General features: G+C 45.5%; 1 protein-coding gene across 1 annotated transcript in view; it reads left to right on the plus strand.

Annotated features, from left to right (window-relative positions):
- Positions 1-11,572: 11,572 nt before the first annotated feature.
- Positions 11,573-20,252, plus strand: part of dchs1b (dachsous cadherin-related 1b) — a 74,479-nt gene continuing 65,799 nt past the window's right edge. Inside the window, exon 1 of the mRNA XM_076032157.1 lies at positions 11,573-12,460. The gene's annotated coding sequence lies outside the window, so the exon portion shown is untranslated. The remainder of the gene's footprint in view (positions 12,461-20,252) is intronic.

A 20,252-nucleotide genomic window follows, 5' to 3' on the forward strand; every position in this document is an offset into this window, starting at 1 on the left:
ATTTCGCGACAGATTGGACCACCACATCTTCCGGACACACGGATGATACCACACAAGCAGTGTGAAGAGTGGAGACACTCACTGTGTTGTGTTTACATGCCTCCTAAGTTTGAGCACTTGGCCACAATGGGCTTCCATTGTCCAGGCACCGGGTGGGATTCTTTCCCATCCATAAAAATTCCAGAATGGTAACGTTCATCAGGAAACGTCACCAGCCGCTACATCAACAAAGTGTTGAGTGGCAATCATCTGGGTAAAAATGTGAAACTCTTGGCGGGCTTCAACCACAACCCACTTGCCTCTGTGCTGAGGTGGGATGTTTCTCTCTCTCTGTCGTAATTTACATCTTTGTTTTCTTGTTTTACTGTCACTCCTCGCCCCCATTCTTGACATAAACGAGCTCCGAAATCCTTTTATATGGCGATGACAAATAAACAACAAACACACTTACTGTTTCCCTTAGGGAACAGAGTTTCCAGTCACAAGTAGCAGCTCTTTTGCTCTTGTTTAATATTTTACTGATGTTTGTGCAAAGTGAGATTATTTTTTCGCCGCATCAGACGGGAAGCAAACTGAGGATGTGGCAGAGCCAAGGAATGTTTAGCTGACGTTCCCAGCTCAAATCATCCCACTGTTTTTTTTGCTGTTTGCGAGTGTGTGTAGGCCTTTTTTTTTAATGTCATATTTACCTAATTAGTCAAGGTACGCCTCACACTGGCGGCTGGTTTCCGCACTGCGCGGTGTTGCAGGCCGGAAGGGAAACTGACAGTTTTCATATTTTCACCCTGCGGAGGAGCTAATGGTCCGACTGAGCTGATTTTCCTGACAGCTGAAGCCGCAAACTCTGTCATTAGCTTGACTCCTGGAGGACTGGGTTCTTGTGGCTCTCCAACGCATATGTGTGAGTTTGATAAAGTATAAACATTCTTTGCCGTGTCAGCTTGTCATTACACTCAACCGATTTATAGTGCATGGGAAAAAAAGTCATCGGTGAGAAACAGCTGGAGGAGATTACGTGTGGGAATAAAATCTTTCATTGTGATTTCTTTTTTTTCAAAAGACCTATTCGTCCTCCTCCTTATTGCTGATCTTTTGTTCTTGCCGGGCTGTTTGAAGTAGACCTACACACGTGGGCATCGCGGATACACACACACACACACACACACACACACTCCTCTTGCTGCCACCACTTCTCTGACTGTCATGTCCAGTCTCAACCTGACTGCTGTTTATTATTGTCTACATGCAACTTTGCCCCTCTCCATGGAAACCTTCACCCCCCTCCCAATTTGCTGCCTAATCCATAGTGAAATGGCACTAAAATAGTCCTGGGCCCTGGTGATTACAGAGCTCCAAAGTCAGTGGTCACTCTGATGTGGACAGCCGGTGGGTATCCTAAGCGGTGCAGCAGATTTACTTGGTTGCGGCTGCGCGCACGTCACCTTGCTTTTTCATTAAAGACTATCTGTGTGTGCAGGGGATGATGGGAAAGGCAGCGACCAGTAGGTCTTCGTGCAGGACCTGCACATGACCCCAACTCCAGTACACACAGGCAGGGCACACATGGATACAGTGTTCTGCGGTGGTTCAATGACTGCAGCTGCATGTGCAATTAATACCCCCTTGATTTGCCGTGACCCCCGGCCGACACGGAACTGGCAAAACATGCTGTGTTTCAAGGGAAAACATTAAGTTGCACCCTGCGAGGCAAATACTAAAAAGAAAGCTGCAATCGGCTTCAGAAAGGAGCCAAGCAATGGAGAGTGAAAAGTCTATCCATCCATCCATCTTCTACCGCTTATGTGGGGTCGGGTTGCGGGGGAAACGGTCTCAGAAGAGCTGTCCAGTCTTCCCTGGCCCTAGTCACCTCCTCCAGTTCATCCGGTGGAGTGAAAGGTCTTTAGCCTCTAAACAAACAGCAAAAGAGTTTTTTTGGGAACTCTAACTGAGTGAGGTTAGGGTTACAGCAGGGTTGATGCATGAACAAGGCTCGCTTTTAACTTCAGCAAGTCATCTGCACCACGTCTACCTGCCCGAAGACTTTTTGTTGGCTATTTTTATTCACAAAAACCTAAAAACATGAAAAATGAACTTTTTAATTGAGTTTTTTCTATCTAAGCTGAAAACTCCAAGCTTCCTTCTGATGTGCTGCACAGTCACCGTCCACTGTGAAGTAAAAAAAAAGAAAGTCTGCGGAAGTCAGACAGCAGATTTGTAACATGAAGAGATACCCAGTGGCCCAGGGGTGGCGCTAAAAACCATTTTCTTTGTCACGCAACCAAATATTTCATCAACAGGCTTCTCTGCCAAGATGTCACATTCTTCTCTTGGAACACTTTTTCACATTGCACTGAACCACATGTAACTGCGTGTATTAAATTCCAGCCTCGTATGGAAATGGCCGTTCTGAGTGAAAAAGAAAAATTAGCTGCCAGCGCGGACCCCCATGTACATCAATGTCAATTTGCAGCAGTCCTGGTTATTAATTGCCGAGTAAAGATGGTGAAGTATTTCAAAAATGCACCGGCGCCAGTGCGTTTCCCCCATTTGAAAATTGTTGGAGAAGTCACAAGCTTTTGCTACAAGTTGACGATTCAAAAAAGTTGCAGCCAAAAAAACAAAACAAAAAAAAGAGCAGAGTGGGCAGTAAAGTGGAGAACACCTCCCTTGTGGTAGGTAATCACTGGTAGCTTACAAAATGCTCCTTGTAAAGCCAAAGGCCTTCTTCCAAGAAAACACCTCACCATACTATTTGCTCAAAGTCGCCCACCTGAGCCTTGGATCGTGCAAAGGCCGTGTTTACGACTTCCTCGCCAGTCAGAACGGTTTACAGAGAGCATTTAACAAATGTTTCACATTCGCCCAGAGTTTCTCCCTCTCTCGTCTGTTTTGAATCAAAAGCTGCCGGCTCCATATGAGTTGCTGGTGGAAAATGCTCACAACTTGGCCAGGACCCCCAGAACTCGTTTTTTTTTGTTGTATTTGTGAAATGAAGCATAATTGAATAAATATGTCATGTGGAAGGGGTGTTTGGATGGCAGGAGAGGCGCAGTAAATATTTGGTACCGAGCTGCCAGGAGGGAGAGAGTTAAACCCTCAGAGGACGTGCTCACCGCACACAAGGCGCCGTGAGCTGGACGCTCTGTGATAAATGAAGCAGTATAACAGCATTAAAGTGGAATTAATGGTGCGCCAGGCCCTTTTATCGCTGCTTTGTGTGTTGAAGAGACACTATGTAGTGTAGTTCCACCTAGTTCCACCTACAGTTATTATATTTACCATTCACTGCTGCCACTGTCATGGCGCCCCCTGCCGTCTCACTACCGAGCGAGTGCGTGTACATTGATTTCTTTCAGTCGCTGAGAAACCTCCTTCAGATGAGATTTAGAGTGCGATGCACACCGCATCATCGGCGGCTCCTGTCTGTCTCCACTTCTTATCGCCACGGTGCCTGCACTTAACCTTGTTTACTCTGCGGTGCTGACAGTTCAGATCTATCTGCGAATTTAGATAGATTTAGATCTGCAAGTCTGTTTTTTTCCTTCTCTGGTTGGTGCCATGAGCTCTCAGAGTGAAATATCGGCTGGGTGATCAGGACCTGTGTGTATTGGTAGCGATGGAAGAATGACCCCCCTGTGTGGCCGGTCGACATGCCTTAGATGCTCGGAACCAGATCTAATAGAGGTACAGTGGGTTCGCAGTGCAGAGAGTAAATCAGTCATATCTGCACTTCGGGAAAAAAGGGCCACATACTTGGAGTCCTTTTGGTGAAACAGAGCGCAACAGTACATTCCTGGGCAGAACCTGAGCTGCTCTGATTTATGTCTTTTTCTAATATCTCTGGCCTTGTCTTATGTTAACTGTTGCTCTCCAAGCCTCCCCAAGGTCTCCTTGCACTTCTGTCTCCGGTCCAACCTGACGCAGACACCCTAATGAAGGAGCATGAAATCACCTGGAGCCGCTCCACCACGTGGCTCGAGTCCCCAGCAGCCCATCTTGCACCGTAAACGCATTGTGATTGGCGCTGCGTCGTGGCACCAGTTGAGTAAACCGGCCTTATTCCCCCTCTTGATTACTGTCTCACTGCAGGGAGCAATTTTTTGGAAGACAAATCTCAAACTCTTCCAAAAAGCGAAACAACTAAACGCAGCCTCTGCAGCGGGAAGCTGGACGTGGATCTCTTCGGGACAGACGGCGAACATTGTCCAGCTTCTGCCCTGGCTGCAGCCACTGGCAGCTGTGAGGGCTACACTTTCCATCCAGCAGTTTTTCTTGAGTCTTTTCCAGACATTAAGTGGCCTTGAGTCCCTGCTCGGCAATTCTTAGGAGATAAACAGCATTTTGAGAAGGCAGCGTCGCAATACTGTGAGTGTAACCGAGATGCTCCATCTGTTTTTATTTGAAACTTAAATGGATTAAAACATGAAGTAATTTTGAATCTTGATCTGTCTGTGGAAATGAGTTTTATTCACTCAATTAGGGGCCTTGTATGAGAGAGGAAACAAACTGTTGCGAGGAAGAAATATTTTAATTGTTGAATATTATTTTTTACTCAATACTTTTTTTTTTAAATCCTGTATTTGCAATGACAAATTGACAACACCGATGACCCTGTCATCCGAGAGCAGCCCTGTGACGTCCACAGGGTCTGGACGTGAGCGGGAGGCTGCTTGCACAGGTCGCGCGATGAGATCAGACGAGGCGCTGAAACAATATGGCTTCCGCCGCAGGATGTGCCGCTGTTCCGCTGGGGTCAAAGGTCGAAATCCTGTTATCTTTGTGGAGCAACATTTCTGCGCAACAATAAACAGGAAGCGGCTGATTCTTGACGGCAACTGGGAGCGGCCACCCTCTACCGAGATGCACTTGACCTACTCATCTTCCTGTTCCTCCGAGACCTCCGGTGAATATTTTACGGGCGGAGACAAGGTTGCGCACGCTGCACGTCCGTCTACAGGCACTGACAATGAATTTCTATGGGATTTTTTGCTTGAAAATGTGGCAAAGCTAACAAATATTGCAATCTTGGAACAATAAAACAGTTGCTTCTCACTCACACTCTCTCTCTCTCTCTCTCTCTCTCTCTCACACACACACACACACACACACACACACACACACATACACACACGTCTGCATACACATAGAAAAGCCTGCCATCAATCTGTCATTCCCTCTAAATATGAAGCCAGTGTGGCACATTAACGGCACAGCGTCACACCAGTCCCACGCGGCAACACATCTGGTCTGCCACACCTACTAAATCTGTCCCGGCCTCTGCTGCTTTATGCTTGTTTCAAGCCGGGGACGGTGTTGTGCAGAGGTGAACCTCTTGTTCCCACGATGCTGTGCAGGAGCAGGGCTAGAAGGGGAAGGAAGCATTGGAGGAGTGGGGGGTTGTGGGGAACACACACACACACACACACACACACACACACACACACACACACACATTCAGGAAACCCCTGTGCCCATAGTGCAGAGGCTGGTCAGTGGATGGGCTCATACAGGAAGTTCTCAGCTTTGGCTACTTCCTGTTTGCATGGCGCTTGTATTACACGCACATTGTGAAGTAAAGGAGGCTGTCAGCAGCTATTCACAGTGTCAAACCAGTGGAAGAGTTTATGTCGTGGCATTGTGTTTCTGTATTCTAATTTCTCAACTTTTATTCAACTTATTCCATTTACTTAGCCTGGATGCTAGCGCCTCAAGCTTCCTATTTGCACATTAGCTACTAGTGGCTTTGCACTCTGATGTTTAACACCAGTTTTTCCAAAGTTACTTGGCAGTGAAATGGAAACATGTTGTCCACTGAGAAGTCCTCAGTGGCATTTTAAGTGCTTTTAATGCTTTTAATATGATAATTCTTCTCTGTTCTGATAAACATCTACGCTAATCTATTTAGGAACAGCCCTTGCATGTGACAGTTCATGCTGGTGCTTGAAGCAGTTGCCTCCCGCTCTCGTACCACCCACTTCTGTCTCTTCACGTATGGGAATTAAGATCAACTGACACTAACAACAACAAGCCATTGGAGGCTGACAAGACAGACGAGTCGGATCTTAGAGTTGAACTTCAAGTGATCCAGCTGCTGTGCAAAGTCAAGTTTGCAATAAAACAGATAAAATCAACACCGGGATTGTTGTAGTTACCAAATAATGGATACTTCAATGGAAACCAGTCATCCTGCTTCTATCAGGGAACTGGTCTTTAAGGTTTTTATATTTGTCTGAGAGCCAGCGGCTACACTGTTTCCTCAAAAGCTAAACAATCTCAGACCTCCTATCGCACCCTCCAGATTTAGTGGTTCTGCCTGCTTAGTTTGCTTTGTAACTACCACTGATCGGCTGGGAGGAAGGGAGGTGTCAGGGAGAGATAAAGTCAGGTGATGTGGGAGAGATGGCAGTGTAAAGAATGTTGAGGGCAGGGAGTTGCAGACTTGTTGCAGGTATTGTGGTGGGATGTGATGTCCAGGAAAATAGAATTGCGGCAAGGAAAAGGTTGGAGAAATGAGTGAAGAGGTGAGAAATGAGTGAAGAGGTAGAGGCTGATATTGAAACCAGCCTCCGAGGCTTCCGAAATTATATTTTTGATCCTGATCCCTGCGGTCAAAATTAACCACTGCATCCTGTGGTGAAGTCTTCGAGCAGAAGCTGCTGGGTATTTTCTACCTGGCAGAATTATGATCGTGACCTTTTTCTGAAAGAAGTGGGGGAAAAAAAACCCCAATGGGACATTGTGTGATCAGAAACGGTACGAGAGGAGCATAATCCTCTGTAAAAATGAGAAACCTTGAGACAGATTGTGACCTGTACACTTCCTCCATAGCACAAAACCAGGAAGCTCGTCAGAGGAACCATTCAATCTCCTTCTCTGATATCATTCTGTAAAGATGTGGAAAGAGTAAGGGGCATGGCAACAGCAGTGCAGGACACGCGCTGCTGCTGCTGCTTCCTGTTTTCACTCCCACACCTCAAGATCAAATTATTACAACCTTCAACACTTGAACGCTAAAGATTAATTTCTCAGAAAGTTCTCCTCTAATGTTGGGAGGTCTTTGAAAGGTAAAGCTCTTGGAACCAGAGCTTCTAAAGTTAAAACACCACTGTCAGAGACAGACGGGTTTTAACATTTTCTTCAGCTCTGAGCACATTACGGAGATGACGTAACTCAAGATAAGCCTGAAATATTAAACTTGGAATGAGAAGATATCTTTGCCGAGGGAAGAAAAGGGATTTATTAGTGGATTTCTTTTAAAGCGCTGTTATGTATATAGCAGGTACTGCAGGAGAGCAGAGCTTCCAGGATGAAGTCACAATTCCAAACACTTTTTTTTCAAACTTAATTTCCGCTTGGATGTGGAAAATTCTCTGTCGTTTCAGTCTGGGAAGATCTGTGGAGGCACGGTGGCTCTGAGCTCCCTCATAACAATGCCCTCTTTTCCTGTTCTCACTCATCCTGGAGTCTATTAATCCTCCTTCTCTCCCTAAAATAGTCTTCATATGGCCAAACACAAACACGCACCTGACAAAAACAATATGCCTGTAAAAAACAAAACAAAACTGAGCAACCCAGTAAAAACGACCAGAGGGGTTCTACGGAAACCACACAGAGCCAACAGGAAATGGGATGCCAACACCCAGAAAAGAAACATGGAGTTGTGTCTGCTTCAAAACTAATTTAGCCACATGAGTTCACTACTTTCAATCAGTTTTATTTGACTTGGGGGGATTGGAGGGAGGACATTTGTAGAAATGTCCAACGGTAGCTATGAAAGAACAACCAGATCTGTGGGGCTAGTTTGTGGTTGCATGGAAGGCACCGCAGCCTTGGAGTTAAAATAAGCTCACTGAGAATACCCAGCAGGGACAGACCCAGTCAAGGCAACTTCATTTGATGACACAAAAAGGGACAGAAATCTCCCCAACATTTGACACAGCTTCTCTCTTTGAATTTATCACTTGTAAATATTATATTATAGTAAGAATAGTGACAAAATACTGTGTTATATCACAGTTATCTATCATTCTATGATAAAAGAAGAAGAAAAAAGACAGCAACAAGAATACCTAGAAAAGGCTTTAAAATGAAAGTATTTGTAAAAAGTTGACAGAAATAACAGCTACTGTTCTTTCCTCTGCTGGCACAGTGTCACAGGGCTGCAGTTGTTCGTCATCCCATCGGGCCACACAGGAAAGGCGGATCAGATAAAACTGGGCAGACACCTGGCCATATTTACAATCCGAGGAAAAGGAGAAGTAGACACTAAAATAAGACTGCAAATGTGCATGTGTGTGCACTTCTGGAGAGTTGCACTCGTGCGTGTGTGCGTAGGTGTGTGTGCATGTGAGGAAGTGAGCTGCATCCCGAGAGATGGAGTGATAACAGTCGAATTCAAATAAAACATGGAGAAAAAAATTGTCCCATTAAGCTTACGATGGGATGGAGTCGCCAGCACATACTGAACCTGGAGATTGTGTTACATATTTTCCACAGAATTTTGCCCTAGAGGACGACTACATGTCATGTTACAGTATTCAGGCGGCTTGTTTTAGATAGATGAAATCTTAAAAAATTGTCTCAGCCTGCCGCACAAGCAAACACAGCCAATTTGGCTAATTTGCTGGTTTGATTCACATCAGTGGCATCGCAATTCTGCGGTCGACCGTGTGTGTGTTTGGGGTGGGGGATTTGGGGGGGGCACTCAGCCAACCAGTCCACTGGTGCAGCCAATATAGACAGACTTCCACCGTTAGCCCCTAGCTGACACGTTTCCAGCTGCCATACCATCCTTTCCATTTCCTACCACTGCATATCCAGCACTCAGGGCTGCAGGGGTGATGGAGTCTATCCCAGCAAACCCAGGGCGGAGGCGGGGCTTCACTTTGAACAAGTGGCCAGTTCGTCACAGGGACAAAACACCCTCTCACTCAAACCTACGGATGATTCCAAAGTAGCCAATTAGCCTGAGGTGCAATTCTTCGATGATGGGAGTAAACCGGAGTGAGAGAACCACAAGAAGAACATGCGAACGTACAGAAAGGCACCGTGGTCCAGGAATCGTACCTGTGACCATCTTGCTATGAGGTAACAGCACGAGCCACCGCACCACCGTGTCACCAGTGAGTCGCTAGCAACCTTCTCAGCTTCAATCACTTCATGGCTGGGATCATGATACCCCTGAGGTCAAAGACAGGCCAGCCAATGAAGGGCCAGCATTGTTTTTCTTTCTTGGATGCTGCAAATTTACAGCTGGGGTTTCGATCGTTTTTGGTCATGCATGTAAAATTGTGCCTGAATAAATAGATGGCTTATTTGAGACTAGACTGACTGTAAATCTAGGAGGTGTCTCAGGGGTTGACACATGGACTGAGGTTATCAGCAGATGTTAAAGTTAGTCTGGGAAAAAAAACCTCTGAAATGCATTGAACACATACTATGGGAGACAGAAAAGACTATTTTAAAGGTAATTTTATTAATTGTGTCAGAATGAAAGTGTCACTTCTCAACCATCTGCTTTTGATGAAAGCGGTTTAGCAGCAATTCCATGGAAAGCGCACCGACACTGAACGAGAGTGAGCAAATCCACTTGTGCACCAGACACTCTGAGACAATTGTCCCCTGTGTTGGGGTCAAGGAAAGAAGCAAAAGGCTTGTGTGAAGTGCAGCAGGAGTCACTGGGGAAGTGCGGCAGCCAAGAGGTCTCGGCACACTGCAGTTTAAGAAAACATTCACATGTTTTCCGACGAAAAACCAAAGTAATTAACGAAGCACGCAAATTACTCTAAAAAATGCATTGCAAAATAAAATAAATTGACTATTCTGTTACAATGAGCTTTAAAGGTTAAAGGTTAATTCTGGCAGCTATATGTCTGGACACATTGACTGTAGTGTAACTAAAACAGGAAATACCATATATTTCTTGCGATCAAGATGATGAACAGTGGAAACAAATGGAACAAGAGGAAACTTGACAGGGGGGAAAAAAAGAAGATCTCACATTTTATCTGTTCTGTCAATATGTGTTTCCTGTGGTGGCCAGCAAACACTTAATTAATACAAATTGCTTTCCCTGTGACTATCACAGCACAGGCACCAGAATTTCCTGGTCTGATTATACATTTTTTTTAGTGGTTTGAGCTGGAATGTGTGCTTAAAGCAGAGAGGGTCATCCAAACCCAAAATAAATAAACAAATCGATGAATAAAACTGTCTTTTTGAAAGGGCTTTAAAACGAAATGGGTGCTTTACAATTAATAATAGAAATAAAAACAACGTATATATTTATTCATAGAGTGTTTTACATCAAATAAATGATCTCAAAGTACAGTGGAGAAGAGCATTAAAAAGCAGTAAAAAGCATTAAAAATGAAAAAAATAATAAACCATTGTTGAAGGCACAATGGCACAACGTTGAGTATAAAATGATGATAAAAAACCTAGCTCGAAGGCATAGATGAGACTACAACATCAGACATGAAATTATGCTAAAGACTAAAAAAATCAAGTTACTGTGGCAAGCATTAATAACTATCTAGCGAGAGGCTTTTTTTTTTAACACAGCAAGATCATAAACATCAAAACAATCATTTTCTACTGGCTGAATCGTGCAGTTTGGCATTTAATTCTATTGACTGCAGCCTCCGGATGAGATTGATTACTGTCGTCGTCCAGCGTCTGCAACATCCACCAGCCGACCGCTCACCCGTTTCACACCCACCTCCACAACTCTCCCTCCCACACATCCACTCCCTCGCTCTGCTTTCTGGAGATGCAGGTGGAGGCTTGACCTAAAAGCTGGGGTGATTAATGGCTCCCATCCTGCTGACAGTAGCAGGCCAGTGTGTGTGTGTGTCTGAGTGTGTATGTGCGAATGTGTGAGTGCGTGCACAAGTGTCTCCATCTATGTGTCTGTTGGTATGTGACCAACTTTAGCTCCGCCTGCTGTGCTACTTTGTCTCCTTGCCCGTAGTCTTTAATTAAATGCAGTCACGTTGATAAACACAATGCTGCTCTGGTCTGCCGGAGCAATATTAAAGGTCCCGTATGATGTAAAACTCACCACAGTTTGAAAAGACAAACAAACAAGAGTCTGTTTTCTCATGCTGTCATTGAACTCAAGACAAATGAGAAGTGCCTATTGCTTCTTTTTCTGGCAACACATAGGCCGAAATATGTTATTCTCTGCGGTTCCAAGTAGGCTTCCCCTCTTTCTTCCTTAAAAAAATAATATATAAAAAAAAATACTAACACTTTGAGGCTAATCCACAAGTCAGTGTTTGAACATTTATATCGTGTGTGACCTGTAAATATAAGCAAGTTTAAATATATGTATATATATATATATATATATATATATATATATATATATATATATATATATATATATATATATATATATATATATATATATATATATACATATATATATATAAGATTACAAACCAATAATTTGAAATTATTTTTACTGCAACTATCATAAATGAAATATGCAATTTCATTTTACATTTGAGCATTGAAAACATTTTGCGAACTCCTAAAAATATGAAATCATATTACACTTGGTGTGGTGTGGATGCTTTTCAGGACTCATCGCTGTGCAGAAGGTCTCCACGCTGAGGCTGTAACCCTTTTTTTTGATGGTGCTGCTCCTTTGTTTCAAACTACTTCCACTAATCGGAGCTTGGGGGCACCAGAGTCTGCTCTCCAGTCTCACTATCCCCCTGTTCTTCTCTCCCCCTTCTTTTGTGCAGCCATACCCGAATAAATTAACGAGCCCGAGTCGGAGGAGGAGGAGGGGATGAGGGGGGAGGCTGGGCCTTGTGGCGGAGGAGTCGGCTTTCACTCGCTGAGGTGTCCGCTGCCTGGAAGCTGCTCCGTCGGTCGCACACACAGACGCACGTCGCGCCCCTGAGTGACTGGATGCTGAGACGCAGGGAGGAGAAGGAGGAGGAGGTGAGGAAGAAGAAGCAGAAGGAGGAGGAGGAGGAGGGGAGCCGTGTGAGAGCAGCTGAAGACAGCGGGCAGGTTGCCGCGGAGCTTCACTCGGCTTCTTTTCACCGCCTCTCTGCAGCGCGACCGGGGAGCTTCCCAGCTGATCCAGAAAATACAAAATAAAAATCCGCGCTCACCTGACACGGAAGACGGAGACGCGCAACCAGAAGCTTCACTGGAGGAGCGCAGGATTCATGCAAGCTCAAACAATCTGATCAGCTCTGCTGGCATCTTTATTCTCTTCTTCTGGTGGATACTATGTAAGGACAGAACACAAGGAGAAGCTACTCCAGCCGACCGGCTTCATTCAACATTCTGTCCCGGTGGATTGTCTGTCGTTGTGGAGCAGGAGAAGGGGGGCGGGGGGGCTGAGAATTGGAATCCCGTTCGCATACTGATCACATTTGGAGAGGAAGAAGAGGGGGGGACATATCCAGAGCGCGCATCCACGGCGGCACAGATGTGTGTAAGTGACAGTTGCTTTATTCATTTGTTCATTTATTGATTGGTTTGCTTTACTCGCGCCTCATTCATCCTGTGTGAGCGAGCCGGCAGGGGGAAATGAAGCTGCTGGACCCCCGTGCTGATGGGTGCACCCCGCATCTTTGCACCTTGCACGCATGAGCTGCTAGCTGAGTGGCGAGACCCCGTAGTGGTGGTGGTGGTGGTGGTGGAGGTGGACTACAATAGTAAGGCACGGTGACGCAGCGCATACTCGCATGGATTATTGATCAGCTCAAGTCATGGTGGAGGAGCGGAGGCTTCCCTCAACCCCGTCCAAAATGTGCCAATAATCAGATGTTAAAATGTAGGCAGGCTCCCCCCCTCCCGCCCCCATCAGGCTTTTTTTTTGGAGGCAGGCACTGAACCACCTAATGAGACAGAGTGAAATCCACACTTCAAACTGTTTAACCGTCTTCTGAGGTGACGGGATTGGACTATGAGTCATTGGAGAGAATCTTAAGTGCCGCTTTGCGCCTCCGAGCAAGGCATTCTGCTCGTTACCCACAGCGCAACCTGTGTTAATAAAAGCCCCCCCTTCCCCTCCTCCTCCTTTTTGTTCGCCTGATGGTGAAAACAGAACCGTGTGCTTTACAGGGGGTCCACACCGCCAGACCGTGACGGTTTTTGACAGATTCAGTGTGCAAAAACAACAAGTAACCAAAGGCCGAGCGGATGGCCTCTAACTTTTCATTTTTTTTTCCTTTTTCAATTTGATGTGTGTTTATAGTAATGATAGATTTTCATGGCCAAACCCTAAAAATAGGACCTGAGGGCCATATTTAAGCAGCCTGACCACAATAATTGTTCCAGTCATATCTGGTGTCTCTTGGCCTCCGCAGCTCCTGGTTTTGGGCTGTTTCGGGAGGAACGCTGATCCCTCTGAGTTATTACCCTCTCCACTTACCGCGGCCCCGCTCGTGCTCCAGTCCGCTGTCGGCCCTCAAGGCTCCGGGGCCCACTGACAACCGAAAAGAGTTTGGGTTTCCTCTGCCGAGTATCGTTGCGTGCGGCAAGGCATCTCCTAACCGGAACCATATGGGCATCTGCCCGTGCAGCCGCAAGCGAGCCGAGCTTGTGTTTGCGCAAACAACGGCATGTTTACTGACATCAGCTGTTTTACAGGAGGAGCGGCGGCGTAACAAACTCTGGATTTCCAGTCCACAGTTTAGATTTTTTAGTGTGACTGGATGGGTTGAGCCAGCTGCCCACCTGGACCTCCTTGCGAAACTCATTGTTGTGTGATCAGAAGGAGGTACCAGCCGTGTCCGTTTGCTTCTTTGTTCCACGTCTCGGGCTGGAAGGGTTTCGGTTTCTCGTCCCGGAATTCACGTCCTAAACAATGGCACGTGCTGAAAGATTGGATAGAACAGTTTGAGGGTAGCTGACCGACGGTGGTGTGTTGGCACTGCCACCTCACTGCACAGAAGGTTCTTGGCTTGGTTCCGACTCAGGCCTTTCTTTACACCACTTGGATTATTCTGCCTGTGGTCATGAGTTCTCTCCTGACTTCTTCCCACCGTCCAAAGACACGCACACTGGGTTAACTCTAGATGCTCTGTAGGTGTGATTTCCTTTTTGTCTCTCTGTTTTGGTCCAGAGGTGATTCGGTGACTGGTTTGGGGTGCGAGCACATGTGACCTCTCGTCTGTAACGCACCTAACATCTCCCGGCACCCGATGCTGTTTGTAAGATTCCGGCATGTGTCATCATGTGACATGGCAGCAAAAACGTTTCTCCGTTTCTCTCTCTCTCTCGTTGACCTGTGAGTTATTTTGTCTGACTCACGCAAACGGACGGGAAAACAAATGGTTCAGCAGTGAAATCTGACACAATTAACCATCCGTAGCCCTGAGAGATGTTTTTTGTATATTCCAACTGGTCCCGCTTTAGGGAATGTTTTGCAGATCTGGAGCTCGAGAGTTTACTTCAACCTCTGAAGATATACAGACTGATCAAATTGTGCTGCTGCCACCCACACCGACGCTGAAACGCTGCTTGTTCTTTGTGCACTTCTTGCTCTCCTGCGGTTATTACAAAACCCACATTTGAGCGTATATTTGCCTTTGGAAATTTTATTATGTGCATGACTTTCCTGTAACCTCTCGCAGCATTCAAATGTTTATTCATTAGGAATTTAAAGACACCGCACATTCAATTTCGCAGCGAGGTTGTAGGCTTCTGGTGTCATGTCTGCCTCAGATTATTGTGTCATTGGATACTGCCAGCACAGAGACAGAAAGAGGGAGAGAGCGAGAGGACAAGCGTATCCTCCGACCAAGAGTTGCTGCTCCAACGGAAATCTGCCCATCTTCATGAACCCTTAATTAGGTAGAGGAGCAAAAATAAAGATTTGCCCTCCCAACCTCACTCTCTCATTGGTACCAGCTGCCAGCTGACGACAAAAAAAAAAAAAAAAAATTGAATAAAACCCCAATGCAAGGTCTTTTCCTCTCCTCCGGCGCCACAAGCTAGTGGAAATATTTACCCACCGTCTTTCAGCCACTGCATCACCCTGCCGATGCCCAGGGTTGTGTGGGTCCTGCTTCTTCACAGAGACCACCGTCTGAGACCTAACGTAAACCAAAGACTCGATCACTGAAGGATCCCATCATGCGCTTTTCTGTTTCGGTTTGTTTTCGAAGGCAGCCTGCGAGCTTTCGCCAGTGTTTCTTGTGCCATTGTTTCTATGTCAGCAAGTTTATTGGAGAGCCATTAGGCTAGTTTGCATCATCTTTTCACAGCACAGTCAGACGGCTCATAATAGACCAATGGTTAAAAAATGTGTCCACAGCCGAGTCGCTAGTGCTTGTGCACTTCAGCCTTTGGTGTTTTGCTGGTTGCCTGAGCAGCAGTGGTCAGATTATAGTCATGAAATTTATTAGTCCTGTGTGCAATATCCAGATTACATTCAGTGGCACATGGAATATAATATACGGTACATAACTTGGTTGTATATTATAGTGAATAATGGCCTTAACATAACCCCAAACCATTCTGTTTGGAAGTGAACATAACTCTGCACAGGAAATACTTATAGCTGACTGAGATAATGTTGCATGTAAAATGCCCATAAATCTCACTGACTAGCCCTTTAATAACAACGTGAGTTGAGTTTATTTAGAAAAAACTTCTGTCGTGTCATTTGTAAGCCTTGGGGGTCGTGGTGGTTTTCAGGAATGACGCTCAGACCCTGATGCACGGTCATCCTGCGTCATACCTCACTTTTTCTTTGACTAAAGCTTATTTTTGGACAGTTTACTGTAGTCGTCCCTCCACGCTTACACTGCGAAAAAACCAAGGCCAAAGCCATCAAAGGAAATGGCTGGACAGGGTGACTACCCAGAGGTTGGAGAAGACGTCCTTTCATCTCTAATTGTTCTGATGTGTCGTTTTGAAGTGACTGCCTTTATCATTATCACAGTGGTCTTTGTTCAGCTTGCATGACCAGGTTAGCTGAGAAGAAGAGTGGAGAGAGGGCAAACAAAAAAGAAAGAAAGAAAGATATTGGCTGCTGAGGCTTTGGGGACCAGTCACCCTGACTTTTATACATACTCCACTTCAAATATCCCCTTACGCCAAACAAATGAAGGTCTAAATTTGTCGGCTCAGTCAGCCAACCTTGCCTTCAGCTGGCTCATGATTAGGATTCGGGGTAATGACTACTGGAAATAGGTCGTTATATTCCTATAAGAAGCTGCAGATGGAAGTCCTCTAAATCCTGGTGTGGTCTCAAGTTTCCCAAACCTCTCCCCCGCCGTGGGTTTTGCCGTGCGACACTCAGTCCCTGGTGAAACAGTGTAGCGAGGTCATTGGATGTCTGGGTTTCTCGTTGTCGTGGTAAACGCTCACTTTGAATTCATGCACGTGTGGCACCTGGCAAGAGTTTGGTCTTTGAATATGTCCAAGATACAAGTGCCCCAGTAAGAGTGTTTTTTTTTTTTTTTAAATCCATATTATCCTACATCCCAAATATTTTCCACCTCAAACAACTCTTTCAACCACTAATTTTGGATCTGATTTTTCCTTGGCTGCTCATTGCCTCTTCCGCACAAATCCGTTCTCCCTGTTGATGGGATGGTTCTCGTGGCACGCGCTTCTCAATGAAGCGCTGCAGCAAACTCATTAGTCACTCATAGAGGTAAATGTGCCCCGAGTGGAGATGAATGGAATGTGCCAACTCCTGCCCGTTAGGGGGGAGTTTGACGGATGAGAAGAATCTGAGCTCCGAGGCGAGCAGACCGAGAGGGAGAGGAACAGTCCGTCTGTGTAGCATCTCATGTGTTTTTAATGAAGTAGGCGAGATGATCTGAGCTCCTGGAAACTTCAAACGGTGGCGCTGAGCTGAGAAGCACACGGTGCTGGTCGTGCTGCGTGTTACGCAAGTCTGAGGGATCCAGGAAGGTGGATGCGTGTGGGCGTAGTGAGACAAAAGAATAGAGGAGGAAAAGTTGGCAAGCGGAAAAAGAAAGGCCCTTGTCATAGGACTTAAAGATCATTGAACCTGTTGCTCTGCGCAGTTCGTCTGCCCTGATGTTTCCGTCAGAGGATCAAAAACGGTTAATAATGCCTTCACCTGCCTCATCTGTCAAACTCATGATTAAGATTGATGTCTTTTTTTAATCTGCAAAGCGCATTAAAACAAAAGCAGACAGGCTTAATTCCCAGGCTTACCGCAAGAAATGCAACTGGGGTTGGGGGGGGGGGTTTATTGCAACCCGATATGAAGGCATTCTGTTGTGGAAACAGCTGTCTGCGCACCGCTAAAGAGAATTCAATTAGGAATAAGCTCAGGTGGCTGTGAAATTTTCTGAGTGAGAAATTGCCAGTTACACTTCGACCTGAACGTTTAGCCGAGGAAGAAGCAAATTCCCACTCTTGACCATACAAGTAGGGACTGTACCACCTCCCCGGGGAGCTCCTGACCTCCTATCAACCTCACGAAAACATAATGTTGGCTGGCAAACTTTTCAGCGTTCAGTCACTTTGATTAATGCGCGTGTGTTTTTTTGGAACAATGACTTGACCAGACCAACCTTGGGTTTGGTTTTGCCGTCAAGTCCCTCATTATTTCATTGGGCGGGATGCAGAAAGATTAAATCGTTTGCTGGCCGGTGTGTTTGTGTGTGTTTTTTTTAAGCTACAGGATGGGTCTGTCATTTCCCCTCTCCTCTCCCTGTTTTGGCTATCAGCCGCATGTTTTGTCTTTGAACTCTTCCCCTGTGCGGCCATTAATAATTGTTGCTGTTCATTTAATGGAATGCCATTTGTCTCTGTGCGTGCTGATGATTTCATCACATTGATTTTGCATCGGAGAACTCAGGAACCGGACTGCACTGCGGAGAGGCCAAGTGTTTGATTTCATATGTTTAGAGTCTTAAGGTTAAGGCGAGGCTAAAGGTGAGGGTTAGGCATGTGGAGATAACCCAGCAGGGAATTAGCGTGGGGCCACGCGCCCCCCTTGTGTGCGCCTCTGCAAGAGAAATCGAGCCAATAATTTTGCAGAGCAGCGTATTTATAATTTGAACTAATTAGCTTCAGTGTTTATTGCATGAAGTAGTTGCTGGCTTTGGTGGGATTCTTTCCTCCATCGTTTGATCCGAGGTACTGATCCACGAGATGTAGCATTTGAAATCCGCCCCTTTAACAACACGCTACATCATCAGTTGACTGCAATGGTTCCACTTAAGCTGACACACCTAGTTTTTAACCAGATTAACCCGAGCATTCAACGCGCTAGTTAGCGGTTGAAAAAAGTAGATTCCCATCCTTTTGTCATTTGCTATTGTATGGAGCTGAAACACATTTTTAAAATATGCAAAATCACCAGATTGTCCAACACAAATCGAGTAACGAAAAAAAGTAACTACATTTGCAAGATCATTATTGAGACACTGGCATACTGTACGTGTTGCTTTGATGGTCATATAACCTTGAATGTGAAGCCTCCGGAAAGTCTTCATTTCAAGGCCCATGGAGCCATAACACTTCAACCTACTGTACACATTACACACTTATCTACTAGACTGAGGACATCTTCACCTAAATGTGAACGTGCAACAGAGAGTGGGAGGGGGCTAAGTGGTGGGGGTTGAGGAGTGAAGCAACTTTGAGCTGGGGAAACATGTGCACACATACACATTGTCCAGCAGTACTAATGATGTGTGTGCGTCTGTGCCTTCTGAATGTTTGTAGAGCGGCGTGCGGCCGCTAACCACTTGTGTATTTTTAATGTCTTCCACATTGACAGATAAGGATATTTCCTGATGCTTAATTACTTCCAGTCACTGTTTTTGGCTTTTCTTGCACCCCCCACCCCCACCCTCTCTGCTGAGGCTTGAATTCGGCCTCAGATAGAAACTCAAAGAGGAAAGTCAAAGCTTTAATCTCGGTTTCACAATAAGGGTGAGGTAAGGTCCTCTGGCTGGTCGGACTGCGGGGATATAAAGCATGTTCTGATGAGGAGGGGTGAGGAGTGATGGGAGATGGCAGCTGCTGGAGCCGTTGCCATCTTTATCTCATTCCATTCACTCTACCTCTTGTCCCCATGTCCTCCAAATTCCACCCAGATTTTCACATATATTTCTTTCCCCTGCAGAACAAACACGTGCTTATCTGAGAATCAGAAAATCAGGGCACTTGCCCTTAAAGGTTAGTCAATCACGACCAGCTGTGTTTTCACTTGCTCCACTGATGGTCAAGACGGTAAAATGCTTTAAAGTGTGGAGGCACGTCTCCAAACTCGTGCAGAAAAATTAAAACTTTTCCTCCGTCCTGTCCCACTGTGGCTCTGTTTGAAACCACATCCAGAATCAAACTTTCCTTTTTGCTTTCCATCTCCGACTGTAGACCTCTTGTGTCTTTGTTCATTTTTTCCTGTCGGGCCTGGTATCTAGGACGTCTTAACGCAGGGGAACCGCTACGGCTTACAAGTGCGAGTCTGTATGACTGCGTTACAGCTGTGACAGCCTCTGTGCGGGTAAATAAACAAATCTGAGTCACCGTGCCAGAATTCAGTTGTTGATGCTTGTGGTGCTGTTGTTTTTTGTCAAGTCTACATCTCCGTGGAGTTGACGAGGAATGTAGGTGCAGAATGCTCAAGAATTTAAATGAAATATTTCTCTGAGTACTTTAGCAGCAGCAGCAGCGGACGAGTTAGTCTGATTCCAATAGCCGGGATGACTCCAGATGACGTGGGAGGTATCATTTCCACAAAGAAAATCTGGAACTTGTTGATTTTTTTTTTTGATTTTTTTTGTGGTCAGTTGTTTGTTTTCACGCAATCCAGTTCAACATGGCATCATAATGAATCACATCACATAATTCTTTTTTTCCTTTCAAATGAGAAGAAAAACAGTTTTTAATAGGTCATAATTTTTTTGTTATGCCATTTTACCTCCAAATGAGAAAAAAGAGCCAAACCATGAAAAAAATACTTCTTGGTTGGAAAAATATATTAGATCTTTAAATAAAGGAAATAGCTCATGCTGTCTGGACTTTTTTTTTTTTTTTAAGTCTACTCTCAGGAGCCGAACAAAAAGTGCAGTAGGATAACATGGGCTTAAGCCCTAAACTTGGTCTCAGTAGGTTCCTGGCACGGAGGCTCGCTTTCACCCAGAACAGATGACGTGGTCTCTCCCTCCCCCTCCACTCTACGCTGTGCAGCCTCACTGATGTCACCGACCTGGACATTTATGTAGGAAATAAGTCATAAAGCTCAGGAGGGGCATTGCACGGACACGATCAAAAACAAAAGC

Source organism: Nelusetta ayraudi, unplaced genomic scaffold (assembly GCF_046127955.1).
Source record: "Nelusetta ayraudi isolate G7.1 ecotype Tasmania unplaced genomic scaffold, CSIRO-AGI_Nayr_v1 ptg000033l, whole genome shotgun sequence".
NCBI classification, from domain to species: domain Eukaryota; kingdom Metazoa; phylum Chordata; class Actinopteri; order Tetraodontiformes; family Monacanthidae; genus Nelusetta; species Nelusetta ayraudi.